Source organism: Rhipicephalus microplus, chromosome X (assembly GCF_043290135.1).
Source record: "Rhipicephalus microplus isolate Deutch F79 chromosome X, USDA_Rmic, whole genome shotgun sequence".
Taxonomy (NCBI): domain Eukaryota; kingdom Metazoa; phylum Arthropoda; class Arachnida; order Ixodida; family Ixodidae; genus Rhipicephalus; species Rhipicephalus microplus.
Genome location: NC_134710.1, coordinates 71,616,219 through 71,629,465, shown reverse-complemented (window position 1 = coordinate 71,629,465; position 13,247 = coordinate 71,616,219).

The following is a 13,247-nucleotide window of genomic DNA, read 5'->3' as shown; positions in this document are numbered from 1 at the left end:
CCGCCCACTTTCGTTGCCTAAAAAGTGACCAGAACAGAAAGGATAGTATGACTGACTCCAGGCAACATCATATATATATATATATATATATATATATATATATATATATATATATATATATATATATATATATATATATATATATATATATATATATATATATATATATATATATATATATATATATATATATATATATATATATATATATATATATATATATATTGCAAAGCTAACAATCCTGTGTTGCACTTAGCCCTATTTTAGCAGTTATATTCACTTCCTCAACGTTCAAGTGCAGTTTGATTGCGCTATGACGCTGAAAATGTAGCTTCAGTCGCTTTCTTGACCTAAGCACGCAAAAGAGATAAACCGCAGCACGTACAACCTCGTCTCCCCATGAACCACAACAGGTGCCGCCATTAATTGGTCGAACAGACCCTGGAGAAATGTGACCTTCAGCTAGCACTTGCACTCACGTTAGAATCCCAATAGATAATGGTGTAAGGCAGCGAGACACGATATCTACAATGGGAAAAGGAAAACAGACAACCACGTGTTTGTAGCGTGAATAGTGTTGTATCTCTCTAATGCACCTCGTGTTTACAGAAGGTTTTCAGGGCTCTATATTGGGAAGAGTTAGGGATACGAGTAAATTGAGAATATCTTAGTTACCTGGAATTCGCTGATGGCGTTGCATAGATGAGTAACCCAGGGTACTATTTACGGCTCCTGACTACTGAACTGGATACGAAAAGCACAAGAATAGGTGTGAAAATTATTACGCATAAAACTAAAGTATTAGGCAAGAGTCTCGACAGAAAATAGCGCTTTGCGATACTGGGAGCGACACCAGAAGTTGCAAAGTATTATATACTTATTTATTTATTTATTTATTTATTTATTTATTTATTTATTTATTTATTTATTTATTTATTTATTTGTACCCTCAGGGCCAGAGGCATTGAAGAGGGGAGTGGGTTTACAAAAAATGGATTCAGAAGGTGAGTAAAGGGGAGTACAGGATTCAACGTTTACTGAATAATCAATTTTAGCTGATAACAAAGTTAGGACACAAAAGCAGAACAAAAGAGATCTAGTGTACATATTTTAAATAATCTTAGTATACAATTCTAGCTACAAAACACATCAGAACACGCAAGAACATAAAAAAAAACGAAAAAGGCACACGTCATAAGTAACCTCAGTTTACAATGTTTGTTAGTGCAGCGCGAAACAGCTGATAATCAGTAATCGCAGCAGTCGCTCCAGGAAGCTGATTCCAGTCTTTGCTGGTGCGTGGGACAAAAGATTCTGAACACGTTCTTGTTTGGCATATCGGTATACCAACTTTGTGCGCATGATCGATGCGAGAGGACACGTAGGACGGTGAAAGAAAAAGATTAGCACGAAGGTGGGGGCTGTTGTGGAAGATTTTATGAAAAAGGCACAGGCGAAAAAACTTACGACGAGAAGAAAGGGAAGTTAGCTGCAACGAGTTTTTCATAGCTGTAACGCTTGCTGTTCGATCGTAATCGTGTAGGATAAACCGGGCAGAGTTATTTTGGACCAGTTCGAGGGCTTTAATCAGATAAACCATGCTGGGATCCCAAACTGAAGCAGCATATTCTAATTTACTTCTAACCAAGTTCTTATACATCAGTAGTTTTAGAGAGGCAGGTGAAGAAGAAAAATTGCGACGAAGATAGCCTAACATACGGTTTGCATTGTAATAATGTTGCTTATGTGAACGGACCAGGTCAGGCAAGAAGTAATGGGCACACCTAAGTACCGGTAGGATGAAACACAATCGAGTAGAACATTATTAAGATGGTATGAGGTGGGAGTGGTTGAAGTTCGACATACGCGTAAAACTTTACACTTTTTAATATTAAGGTTCATTAGCCAAAGACTGCACCAGTTTGAAATAGCGTTAAGGTCGTTTTGTAAAATACTAACATCGCTTGTGTCGTTAATTTCACGAAATATCACACAATAGTCCGCGAACAGGTGTATGTTTGATGAAACGCAATCAGTGAGGTCATTGATGTAAATTAAAAATAAGAGGGGGCCCAGGACTGAGCCTTGGGGTACGCCCGAATTAACAGAACATTCTGGGGAATTATATGAGTTGGCTGCAACAAACTGTGTACGGCCACACAAAAAGTGTTCCAGCCATTTGAACACATCACGATCAAGGTTAAGTTTGCTAAGTTTCAGGAGCAGGAGATTATGGGACACTTTCTCAAAGGCTTTTGCTAAATCTAAAGAAATACAGTCCGCTTTGGAGCGACGGTCAAGAATGCGGTGAAGCTGGTGTGTAAAAGACAGTAATTGGGTTTCACACGAAAATCCCTTTCGAAAACCATGTTGTGCATCCGTGAAAAATGAGTTGGATTCGAGAAACGTTACGATGCTTGTGTACAAGACATGCTCCAAGACTTTACAAGGAATGCTCGTAAGGGATATAGGGCGGTAATTCAAAGGAGATTCTTTGCTACCTGATTTGTGAACGGCGACCACCTTACCAATTTTCCAATGGATAGGTAGGGACCCGCTGTCAATGGATTGTTGAAAAAGTTTGGTAAGAAGAATTGAAGAACACGAGGCCGTACCTTGAAGAAATTTAGAAGTTATAAGATCGACACCAGGGCTTGAAGAGGGCTTAAGTGACTGTATTATTTTAGAAATTCCCCGAGTGTCAATAATAATTGAATTCATGAGTGGATAATCGTGCAGCTTTGGGGAAGGAAGAGATGTACTGGAAGAAACCACAAAATTACTACAAAAACCTGTTCAGAACAACCGGACACTCATTGTCGGGAATGGATTCGTCATTATGGTCCAGCAGTTTAATTGAATCAGTCGTGACTGGATTAATTACATGCCAAAAGCTTTGGGGATTGTTTAGAAGCAGGCTAGGTAAGGTACTCTGGAAAAAGTTGGATTTTGCATTTTTGACAGCGGATACATAGGAATTGTTAGCTACTTTGTATGCAACCCACCGAGCGTTCGTGGGCAGCAGTTTCGCTTTACGGTAAAGGCGCTTCTTACGGTTTGATAGACGTTTTAAGTAGGCATTGTACCATGGAGCTCTGGCATGCGAAGAGATTTTGCGAAGCGGGATGTATTTGTTGGTTAGCTCGTCGAATTTTCACAGGAATAAGTTCCAGTTAGCTTCAACTGTACGGTTGTCGAAATTGTCTAGAAAAATGTCAAGAAAAGTAGACAGTTCAATGTTAATGGCATCGAAATTTGCTTTCTTATAATCACGAATTTGCTTAGTTGTCTTACGTGTTTCTAGAGCTGGTACTGAGATGTCGAAAGAAAGGATTAAATGATCAGATAAACCGGGTAAATATGTCATGCACGAGACAGAGTCGGGGCGTGAGGTAACTACGAGGTCTAGTACCGTTGCTGTGCTGTCTGTTATTCTCGTCAGCTGGGTAACTAGTTGGGTAAGGGTGAAGGTTGAGCAAAGGTTCAGAAAGTCGCTAACTTGTGAGGAACTTGAATTAAACATGGGCGATTCGGAGGACCACATGATTTGAGGGAAATCAAAGTCACCTAATAAGAAAATCGGGGCGTTTTGCAGGCGAGTTACTACGGTATTAAGAACATCGTGTAAGGAGGCAGTAAAAGTTGGCGGGGCGTTAGGGGGGCGATAACATGCCGCAAAAATGAATTTCTGGTGCGCCACCTCAACACACGATAAGATAATTTCAATATCGGTTTCAACAGCAACCTGGTAAGAATCGTGTGCATTCAAAACAGCAAGCATAACGCCACCGCCTTGGCGAAGGGTACGGTCACAACGGTAAATTGTGTAGCGGGACGCATCGTAAAAAATTTCCGTGTTCCGAATGTTATTATTCAGCCAAGTTTCGGTTAACGCGATAACATTAGGTCTGCACGTGTCTACGACAGAGTTAAAAGAGTCAAGTTTATTAAGCACACTCCTGACGTTCGCAAGAAGTACAGATAAGCGTGACGGGGGCGGCAATCGCCCACATCCCCTCGCGTCTTCCTAACGTGTTTCTAGGTTTGCTGTTTGCGTAGCGTCTAGGCCGTTGTTTTGTGATGCTTTGCGTTGATGCGTTTCAGGGTGGGGAAAGTTACTCGTTTCTGTTACAGTATCGGTTAAAGAGTCATATACGTAGCATTGTTGGTTGACATACAGTTTCGTGTAGCGCAATTTGTATTTCGGGGATCCAGGTAGACCCTTAGCGAATTCAGACAGTTTCTTTCGTGCCTCACGAGTCGCAGGCGAAAAGTCTTCGGATACCGAAATACCGGATTCTTTAAGTTTAGCGCGCGCTGATAATACCTTATCTTGGGTTTTAAAGGAACAAAATTTCATTATAATGGGGCGGGGTTTGGATGCAGATAGCGTCCCTATACGGTGAGCTCTTTCGACGTCTGAGGGGGGTATTTCGACGCCAAGTGCGGAGTGTAACGCGGCAAGTGCTTTCTCCTCCGTATCGTTCCACGTTTCTTTCGAATCTGATATACCATGAATAACGACGTTATTTCGTCGGGAGCGATCCTCTAAGTCATCCAACCGCGTCTGTAACATCTCTTGTTGGGACGTCAGATGGGCGGTGGAGCTCCTAATTGACACGATATCTTCCTGGAGTGCATTTAGGGTTTTCGATTCATGCTCCAAGGTTTCAAGGCGGGTGAATATATCTGAGAGACTAGTTTTTATAGTCTCCTGGTTATATTTTATTGCTTTAACATCCGTGGTTAGATTGGCTTGGCTCTCAGTTAGATGAATTGTTCGTTCGTTGATACCTTTGAGTATTTCAAGTATGGCGGCACTATGTACAGAAGTTTGTTCTTCACCTATGTCTGCGCTGGAACTGCGAAGAGTAGGGGGGCCAGGGTTAGTTTCTACGTTGCCTGAACAAAGCAACAGCAAACTCACATCTAAGCATTCTTTCAAGATAATACACAGCTCACGTGGGCATGGGAGCACGACTAAGAAACGATTGTCACTTTTTTTAGCATGCAGTGGAGTATATGTACACACCTGTGGGGCGAAGAAGAAGAAGAGGGGACAGGTACTAACCGCGAAGCCAAACGTTGAGAGTAGAATAACTAAAATAAGGATGGGATGGAGCACATTCGGCAAGCATTCTCAAATTATGAATGATAGCATACCATTATGCCTCAAGAGGAAGGCGTATCACAGCTGCATCTTGCCGGTACTTACCTACGGAGCAGAAATCTAGAGGCTTACAAAGAGGGTTCAATATAAATTAAGTAGGGTGCAGTGAGCGATGGAAAAAAAAATAATAGGTGTAACGACTGAGGTAAAGAGCATAGTGGGTCAGGAAAGAAATTGGGCTTAAGGATATCATAGTTGAAATCAAGAAGAAGAAATGGACATGAGCACGTAGGCAGGATAAACACTCGTAATTACGCGTAACTTACTGGATTCCAAGGGCAGACAAATTAGGTTGACAAATGAGATTGCGTTCGGGGGGGTAACGTGGCAGCAGAAAGCACAGGACTGGGTCGATTAATGGAACATGCATGGGAGAGGCCTTTGCACTGCAGTGGGGGATTGTTAGGATGAATTTGATGAAGAAGAAAGTTTTGTTTTTCAATGAATATGTATATTAGATAAGGCACCATAATTTTAGGTAATCTGTCATATTTCTGTTATGTACCAAACATTATTCTAAATATTTCAATTTTATAGAACCCCTCAAATATTGGCCAATCCCCCACAGTGGGTATGCGCCACGGACAATAGGGAACAAGAACAAGGTTAACCCTAGATTGACGTGGGCCGCTCCCATGCACGTTGGGACTGTCAGGCCAAGCCCTAAAGTCACATTGCAAGCCTTTTGAACAGCCCGTAATTGGTCGGTTAACGATTCCGCATTCCTGTTCGTTGTCACATTGCCAAGGCGTGGGGTCGAGAGTAATGATGTTATTACACTTGTCAGAATAATTTTGATGGATTTCCCTCTCCCAATGTATCCTACTAACAAATTAAGGTGTTTGGTATGTTCTTTTTTGTGCAAACGTAATGCTTACGGATGATTTTTTTTTCTATGTCGTCGGATAATCAGGCAATTGTCAAAGGTCAATGGTTTCCACGATGTCGTCATAAATAGATAACGATAGATGATATGGGGTTTTTTTATTTACATCTAATTTGTTGTGGCAGCGCCCCGCCGCGGTGGTGTAGTGGCTAAGGTACTGCTCTTGGCCCGCACGTCACGGGATCGAATCCTGGCTGCGGCGGCTGCATTTTCGATGGCGAAAATGCTGTAGGCCCGTGTGCTCAGATTTGGGTGCACGTTGAAGAACCCCAGGTGGTCGGAATTTTCGGAGCCTTCCACTACGGCGTCTCTCATCATCATATGGTGGTTTGTGACGTTAACCCCCACACATCGATCAAATTAAAGAGTTGTGGCACATCAGAAGTCATTTCGGAAACATCTATAGTGGACCTCTGAATGAGTTTCTTTAAGATGAAATATTCGTTGGCAACTGTACAGTAAAAACTCGTACGTTAGAACTCGAAAGAGACTATAGAATTGTTCGAAAATAAGCGGAGTGTATTTAGTTTGAATTGACTGCAAGTTTGCATTAACTTAATTTGAATTAACAAGCTCTTACTTTATAACAATCAGTTAATGAAACAATGTGCCATATTTACCGCCAAAATATATGGTCGCATTTATACATACGCTGGGGCGATAAAAAGAAACGTGAACAGAGCAATGTTCCACTTTTCGCGTTTGATTTCGTCGCGCTAGACGACGCTAGAGTCGCCCTTGATCGCATCATGGATTACTCTAGTGTGTTTTATTGCCAGGAAGGTTGCAAATGCAAGGAAAGAAATGAGAACATGAGAACGTGTAGGTGCCGCACTGTTGGCATTTCCTTTTACCGCGATAACATTCAGTGTGGCGCCGACGTTGCTACAGTACGTTGTTTTCTTTCGCACCGACTGCGGTTGTCAAACTTTTTTTTAACGGATTATACGTTGATTCTAACGTGTGATGTTAGTCCAGTAACGTTCTCTTCGGAGACGTGCGAGATAATCAACTCCCAGAAGCGTGTTCCCTCACATGGCATGACAGACCCTAACTGACTGGATCGTTTTCTAAACAACTCGGGATTTCGCGAGAGCCGTCGCTTTCGCCTCGTCGTTGATGCGCGTGCCACCAGATGGGGGGAGTGATGACAGCAGCGGCGCGCGCATTAGAGGGGAAGTGCGCGTCCATTTGTTTGGGTGCCGCCGAGGCAGGGAGCACCTGACGATGCAAATGGGGCCAAATGATGAAATATGCCGCCTGCCATCCGTCGGCCGCCAAGACCGCAAATTGAGTTTGCCGAGCGTGTGCGATCCGCTTTGTTTGCGCCGCGCGGTGACAAATCGAGTTGTGACACGTCATTTGTCGGCGCTAATGCGCCGGAATTCCATTTGTGCGGTGCAAATTACTCTGGGATTTCGGGGGCGCACGCGCCCTTTCCGGCGGCTCTCAGAGACCGCCGCCCAATTACGTTTTCCCTCGGCCGTCTTGCGCTGCCCCGGCCGCCATTATTTATTCGCCCGATCATGGTATTTCGATCCGGCGGTCGCTTTAAGAAACTGTTGCGCGCGTATCGCGAGGGAGCCACCGGCCGGCAAAGCGGGGCATTAGGCTCCATTAGGGTCGAGACCCCGCGACCAGCGTAATCAGCGCCCACTTGTGGCAGCAGGTCACCATTAAAGACGCGCCCTCTTGGAACCGTTACAGATCCATTATAAACGAGGCGCGGAGGTTCATCAGTCGCGAGGCGATAATTGAGTTTCCGCTCGCCGCTCTAATCCCGACTGTCTACAGTTCCGCCTGGCAGCGCGTCTTCAGTGAGCCAAGCTATCGTTTCAGCACCAGTGCAGAAGGAAAACTGACAACGCGGACTTGCGTCCTCATGGATTACGATGCTTTTAAGAGGAGGAAAGGGTGTTGAAGCGCGTGCCGGGTACCCGGCAAATAGTTAGTCGAGCCCTATATGTAGACTGCACAGATGATGAGTTGATTGTTTCTCATTTCTAGGGAGTGGCGGACATATCGCATTACATATCGCTGCCAGCCATCGTGTCATCTATACCTCGGGACGTGAGCGAAACGCATCCTGTGCCGTTGCACGTGAATAGGGTGTGCGCAATGTAACCACGCGCTTAATGCACTATATATGCACTATGTAGACAAAACCAAGCTTTTCTTTCGAATTCTTCCAAAGTTTTCGTGCATGGGTTCTGTCTCGACGAATAGTTTATAAAACGTGATTGACTTACATGACGGATGGAAGAATCAACCGTTCCTATTGCAGCAAAGCTGCCTGAAGGTCACTCGAACCTTCGCGGTACAGTTGCACGATACTTCTGTCGAGTTAACAACTACGCAAGATCGCCGAATGAGTCAAATTGGAGAGTAAGCGCGCGCCTGGGTCTACTGCGTTCAAAGGACCCACGAATGATAAGGGCGATATTTTAGCAGCCTACATCGTTGCCATAGTTCGCGGGACGTTGGTGGAAAAATGCCGACGCATGCATCATGACGCGCAACGTATAGGGGAGAAAGAGCGATGCCCGCGCGGGTTACGAAGAAGGTAGAAGTCACGAGACGTTGAAGTTTGTTGCTGGTATGTCTTATCAGGCCTTGGCGTGCACGTTTCTACAAGGTTGAGCGCGTCGCGCCTTGTGGTTCCACATGTCTTTACTGCCGAGAAGCTTCCATTTGCTCCACAAAGTTTACCATGGTGCCCGAAAGACTGATTTGCAATGGATGTCTACACTGCCTCTGTTGTAGAAAAACTTTCAGCAAATTGCTGTAAGCGTCATATGCCATATATGCTTTCAGGAGGTGCTTGGAAGAATAGAGAAATTGTTTTTAGTTTTGTGTGTGTGTGTGTGTGTGTGTGTGTGTGTGTGTGTGTGTGTGTGTGTGTGTGTGTGTGTGTGTGTGTGTGTGTGTGTGTGTGTGTGTGTGTGTGTGTGTGTGTGTGTGTGTGTGTGTGTGTGTGTTTACCGTAACCAACTTTTAAAAATGAAGGCATGAGTGTGGCTATTTATTGTTTATAAAGAATATGAAGAATTCGACTACTCTAAATGGCGGATATAAACTTGCACGAACAGTCAAGATGCGCCCTCGGCTAATCAACAAAATGCTGGAATTTATTATTCGTCCTGAGGCCCGATTTGCAACTTGCAAATTGTAGCCGGCGAGTGTATAAAGTCTATTGCGTGTGCTCGCTTTGGGTCAAGCCGGAGCCAAGAGTATTCGAATTAATAGGGTACGCGGTGCTTTGAACACTCCCCCTGTTCTAGGTCGGCCGTCACTTCAGTCGCTTCAGTTAGTGACGTCACGTTTATTTGACGCAAAGCTTTTGGGGCTCCCACTAAATTCGAGAAATAGCGTCCCCAATGCAAGCCCTTAACCATGTTTGGGTCTCGCGCATGCGCAGTGGCCTCGGCGCTATTTCTTGGGGCCCCAAAGCAATTGGGGCTCCTATTCGAAAGCTCCCTATTAAGACGGGAACAAACAGCGCTATATAGACACGGGGCAGTGACAGAACGACAGGGCGCTGAACCTGCATTCTGGTCATGTTCACTTTGAACCAATTCCGACCATTGCGTGGGATTGGAGGTGCGCGCCATAGAGTTGCAATAAAAGTGAACCATGTTTTCACTTGCTTTTATATTATTTATCTTTCCAAAACACCGCATTGTATGTTGAGTAAGAAAGCTAATTGGAAGTCGTATGTATTTTGTCACACATATTTGGGAACTGTGACGAATTCTTGAACACGGGACCTTTTTAACGTGGGCGCCGCCATATAGCCTAGTGGCTGACGTCGTCCGTGGTCTGGCAACCCACTGGAATCTGCTAGAGTGTGCTAGAATAGGTCGAGTGGCGCGACCGCCGCTGTTTTCCTGAAGCTCCGTACGCGGTTGCGATAGAGGGCGCTACGAGCAATCCGGCTTGGTCGCGCATCACTCGCGCGGTCGTGCGTTGCCGGGCTTCTGCGCCTTTGGCGACACGTGCGACGGCCAGTTTCTCACCGGTGTACGGCTATAGATTTATACTGTCAGAGTAACATTAAAAATGGTGTTTCCACACGATAATCAGACTTTCGCCTCATAATATTGGCCCTAAATGTTGCTGCACTGGTTTCGCGGCTCTGAGCGTCTGCTACGGTGACGCGCGAATGCGCCTCTTGCGTAGGTTCTTCGCGATTCCGTTTTTTTTAGTATTTTTACCAATTGAGAGTGTAGCGGCGTGAGAAGAGGAGACGTGAGATGACGTCGAAGGCGGCCGATGGGGCCGTGCCGATCTCGCCACTTTATTGCAGGCCTGAAGCGGAACCACGTCGGCTACCAGCGTCCAAACCGCCAGACCAGAAGCTCGTTCTAATTCTCGCGCAGCTCGAGCTAGCGTCAGCTGCGCGAGAGGCGCGGCGCGGTGATCGAAAAAATGATGATGGTGATGATGGCATTACTTCAGGTGGTTCTGATGGCGTATGTTTTTCTTTTTGCAGCGTAGTTAGGCTGACAGTGTCTGTCGAACGACCCTGGTCGGGAACGTCAGGGTGGGGGCTGGTATTGCGAGGATTCACCAGCTCGTCACACGTAAATTCCGTCACACGCTCGAAACCGTTTGGGCCTTGTGTGTGACACGATGCATCAAGGCATTTGGGTGGTTCTTGTAAAATCTGAAGTGTCATGGTGCAGTGAACACGTTGAAAATGACGATTTCATTGCTCTTGGGAAAGGCGGCTTTAGGTTCAGTTTTTTGGCGAAATTGTCTAGATTTCTTTCGGTATACGGACGCTTTACCTTGTCTGTTGCGACGTGCACGTTACCAGTCGGCGTTCGAATGCGTGACGTTTTTTCGGAAGAGTCATATGATGGTACAATAGTGGTATATTTTCTCTGAGATCTCGTTTGGAAAATAGGCTTACTGCGGGAAGACTTCGCGTAACTGTGATGGGTCAGTTGAAAAGCCTTCCGCTGATGAGGTATGAACAGGTCTTCATCGTATTCTTTGAAACGGGTAATCATCTCTTCCCTGATCTTTTGCCATGACTCGTCGTTTTCAAAGATGTGGATGAGGTAAAACTTAAATGCCTCACCGGTGACATAGTCGCTGAAGTTCGTAACCATCTCCCGTTCCGACCAAGATGCAGCGGTAGCGTGGAACTCGAACAGGTCAAACCAGTCTTGTACAGGTCCATCGTCCGCTGCTCCGGTGTACTTGGGGATGGGAAGGTCGGTCGATGATTCTGTCATGGTGCTTGTCAAGCGCTAGGGGGGGAGCCCTGTAGTGCCATCATCACCATCATCATTTTTTCGATCACCGCGCCGCGCCTCTCGCGCAGCTGACGCTAGCTCGAGCTGCGCGAGAATTAGAACGAGCTTCTGGCCTGGCGGTTTGGACGCTGGTAGCCGACGTGGTTCCGCTTCAGGCCTGCAATAAAGTGGCGAGATCGGCACGGCCCCATCGGCCACCTTCGACGTCATCTCACGTCTCCTCTTCTCTCGCCGCTACAAGAGAAACTGTCAAGTCCGCGTGCTGTCCGTCTCATTGTGCATGGCCGCAGTAAAGCGAAGCTGTAAATAGCAGTTCAAATTGGAATGAATGTCGTGAGCGAAAGCTACACGTGTGCTTTTGTCACAACGCCTCGGCTACGGGAAGGAATGCTTTAAATAACGATGCTAATAGAAAACTGCTTTTTCTTACACCCATTTAGCTTTTTATTGGATCAGCAGCAAATATACAAATATCGTTCAATGTGTAGAAACAAGCAGCTGTAATTAAGCCAAAGGATAAAGCCAGGCATAAACCAACGCGTTTTGTTCCACCTGTCAACAGCATAATAAATGTGTTTACAGACACGACAAAATAAAAATAAAGATGTTTAAAACCGGCTGCTATATACAAAGAAATATCAGTCACTCACACTATGCATAAAGATACATTTTGAAGAAAAACAAAATAAAAATAAAGATGCTTAAAACTTATTGCTTTACATATATACAAAGAAGTATCACTGTTACACTGGCTATGTGCACAGATAAACTTCAAAGTACAAAGAAAATCACTGTAAATACTATGTACAAAGAAAACTGTTACAGGTATGTAACAGGACGAGTGGAGCACTCAGCTGTACGGGAATCCTACACGCACCTACGGAGCTTTAGGTGCTGCAGCCTCCTGCGCCGTTCTTCCTTAGCTCTATTGATTCCTTTAACCAAAAAGTGCAATCGAGTGACAACATAAAATTTTACCACATGAGACTTCACTGCTTTTGCATGTTGAGCACAGCCAAGGGGTCTCCCTTCAACCCTGACCAGATGCAGCACATCTAAAATGCTATCACTGCGCAGTTCATTAGTGCTGAAGCAGTCTGTAAATGTGTCTTCTAAATAGCTAACGAAGTCAAACAGCTCCTTAGACGGGTACAACAAACCACCTTTGTCGCAAAAGTTCGTAAAGGCCGAACACTCATGTTCCTTCCCTTCTGAAGCTGGAACAAGCAGTGAAGTACGACAAGCAGTGCATCCTGACTTCTGCACACACTTTCTAGCAACATATCCAGCCATGTAATATGCTAGGCGAGAGTCACTTTTTTTCCCACAAGGCTGTAATGCTCAGTTGGGGCAGCAATACTGCCATGGCAGGCAGCGCTTTCTATCACGTCAAGATCTCCTTGAGCGATGTGGTCATCAATTGTTTGCTGCAGGCTTGTTGCATCTGTCGAGTGTGCATCTCCAGTGTCGAGCAGTGATGTAAGCACCAATGGTGTAACGCTCGCACCGTGCACTGGCTTAGCTAGGCTATAGTAGCTCAGGCAGTTGACAGCAATTAAGAACTGCTCTGGGGTCGGATGGTCATTACAGCCCGACGACTGCCGCACAACTCCAAACAAGTTCTCGAGTGGATCTTGGCTTAGGTTACTCGTCATCAAATACCTGTAGCTTAGTTCTGTGGTAACATAGTCCAGTAAAGAAAGCACACTGGACAGCGTAACCCTCAGGCCAGTAGCTGTCTGCTTGCTAAGGCACCCGACGCCCTTGCCGACATGCTGCTCCCACTTGTTAATGTAGTCTAGAAACCTGGAGAGCGCAGAACTACCACTTGAGTGCGGCGAAAGAGCCTCGGACTTAAATCTGGAGGTCATCAGTTTGATGAGAACACGCAGTCCCCGTCGCCTTCGCTGCAAATTGCAATGGCCCG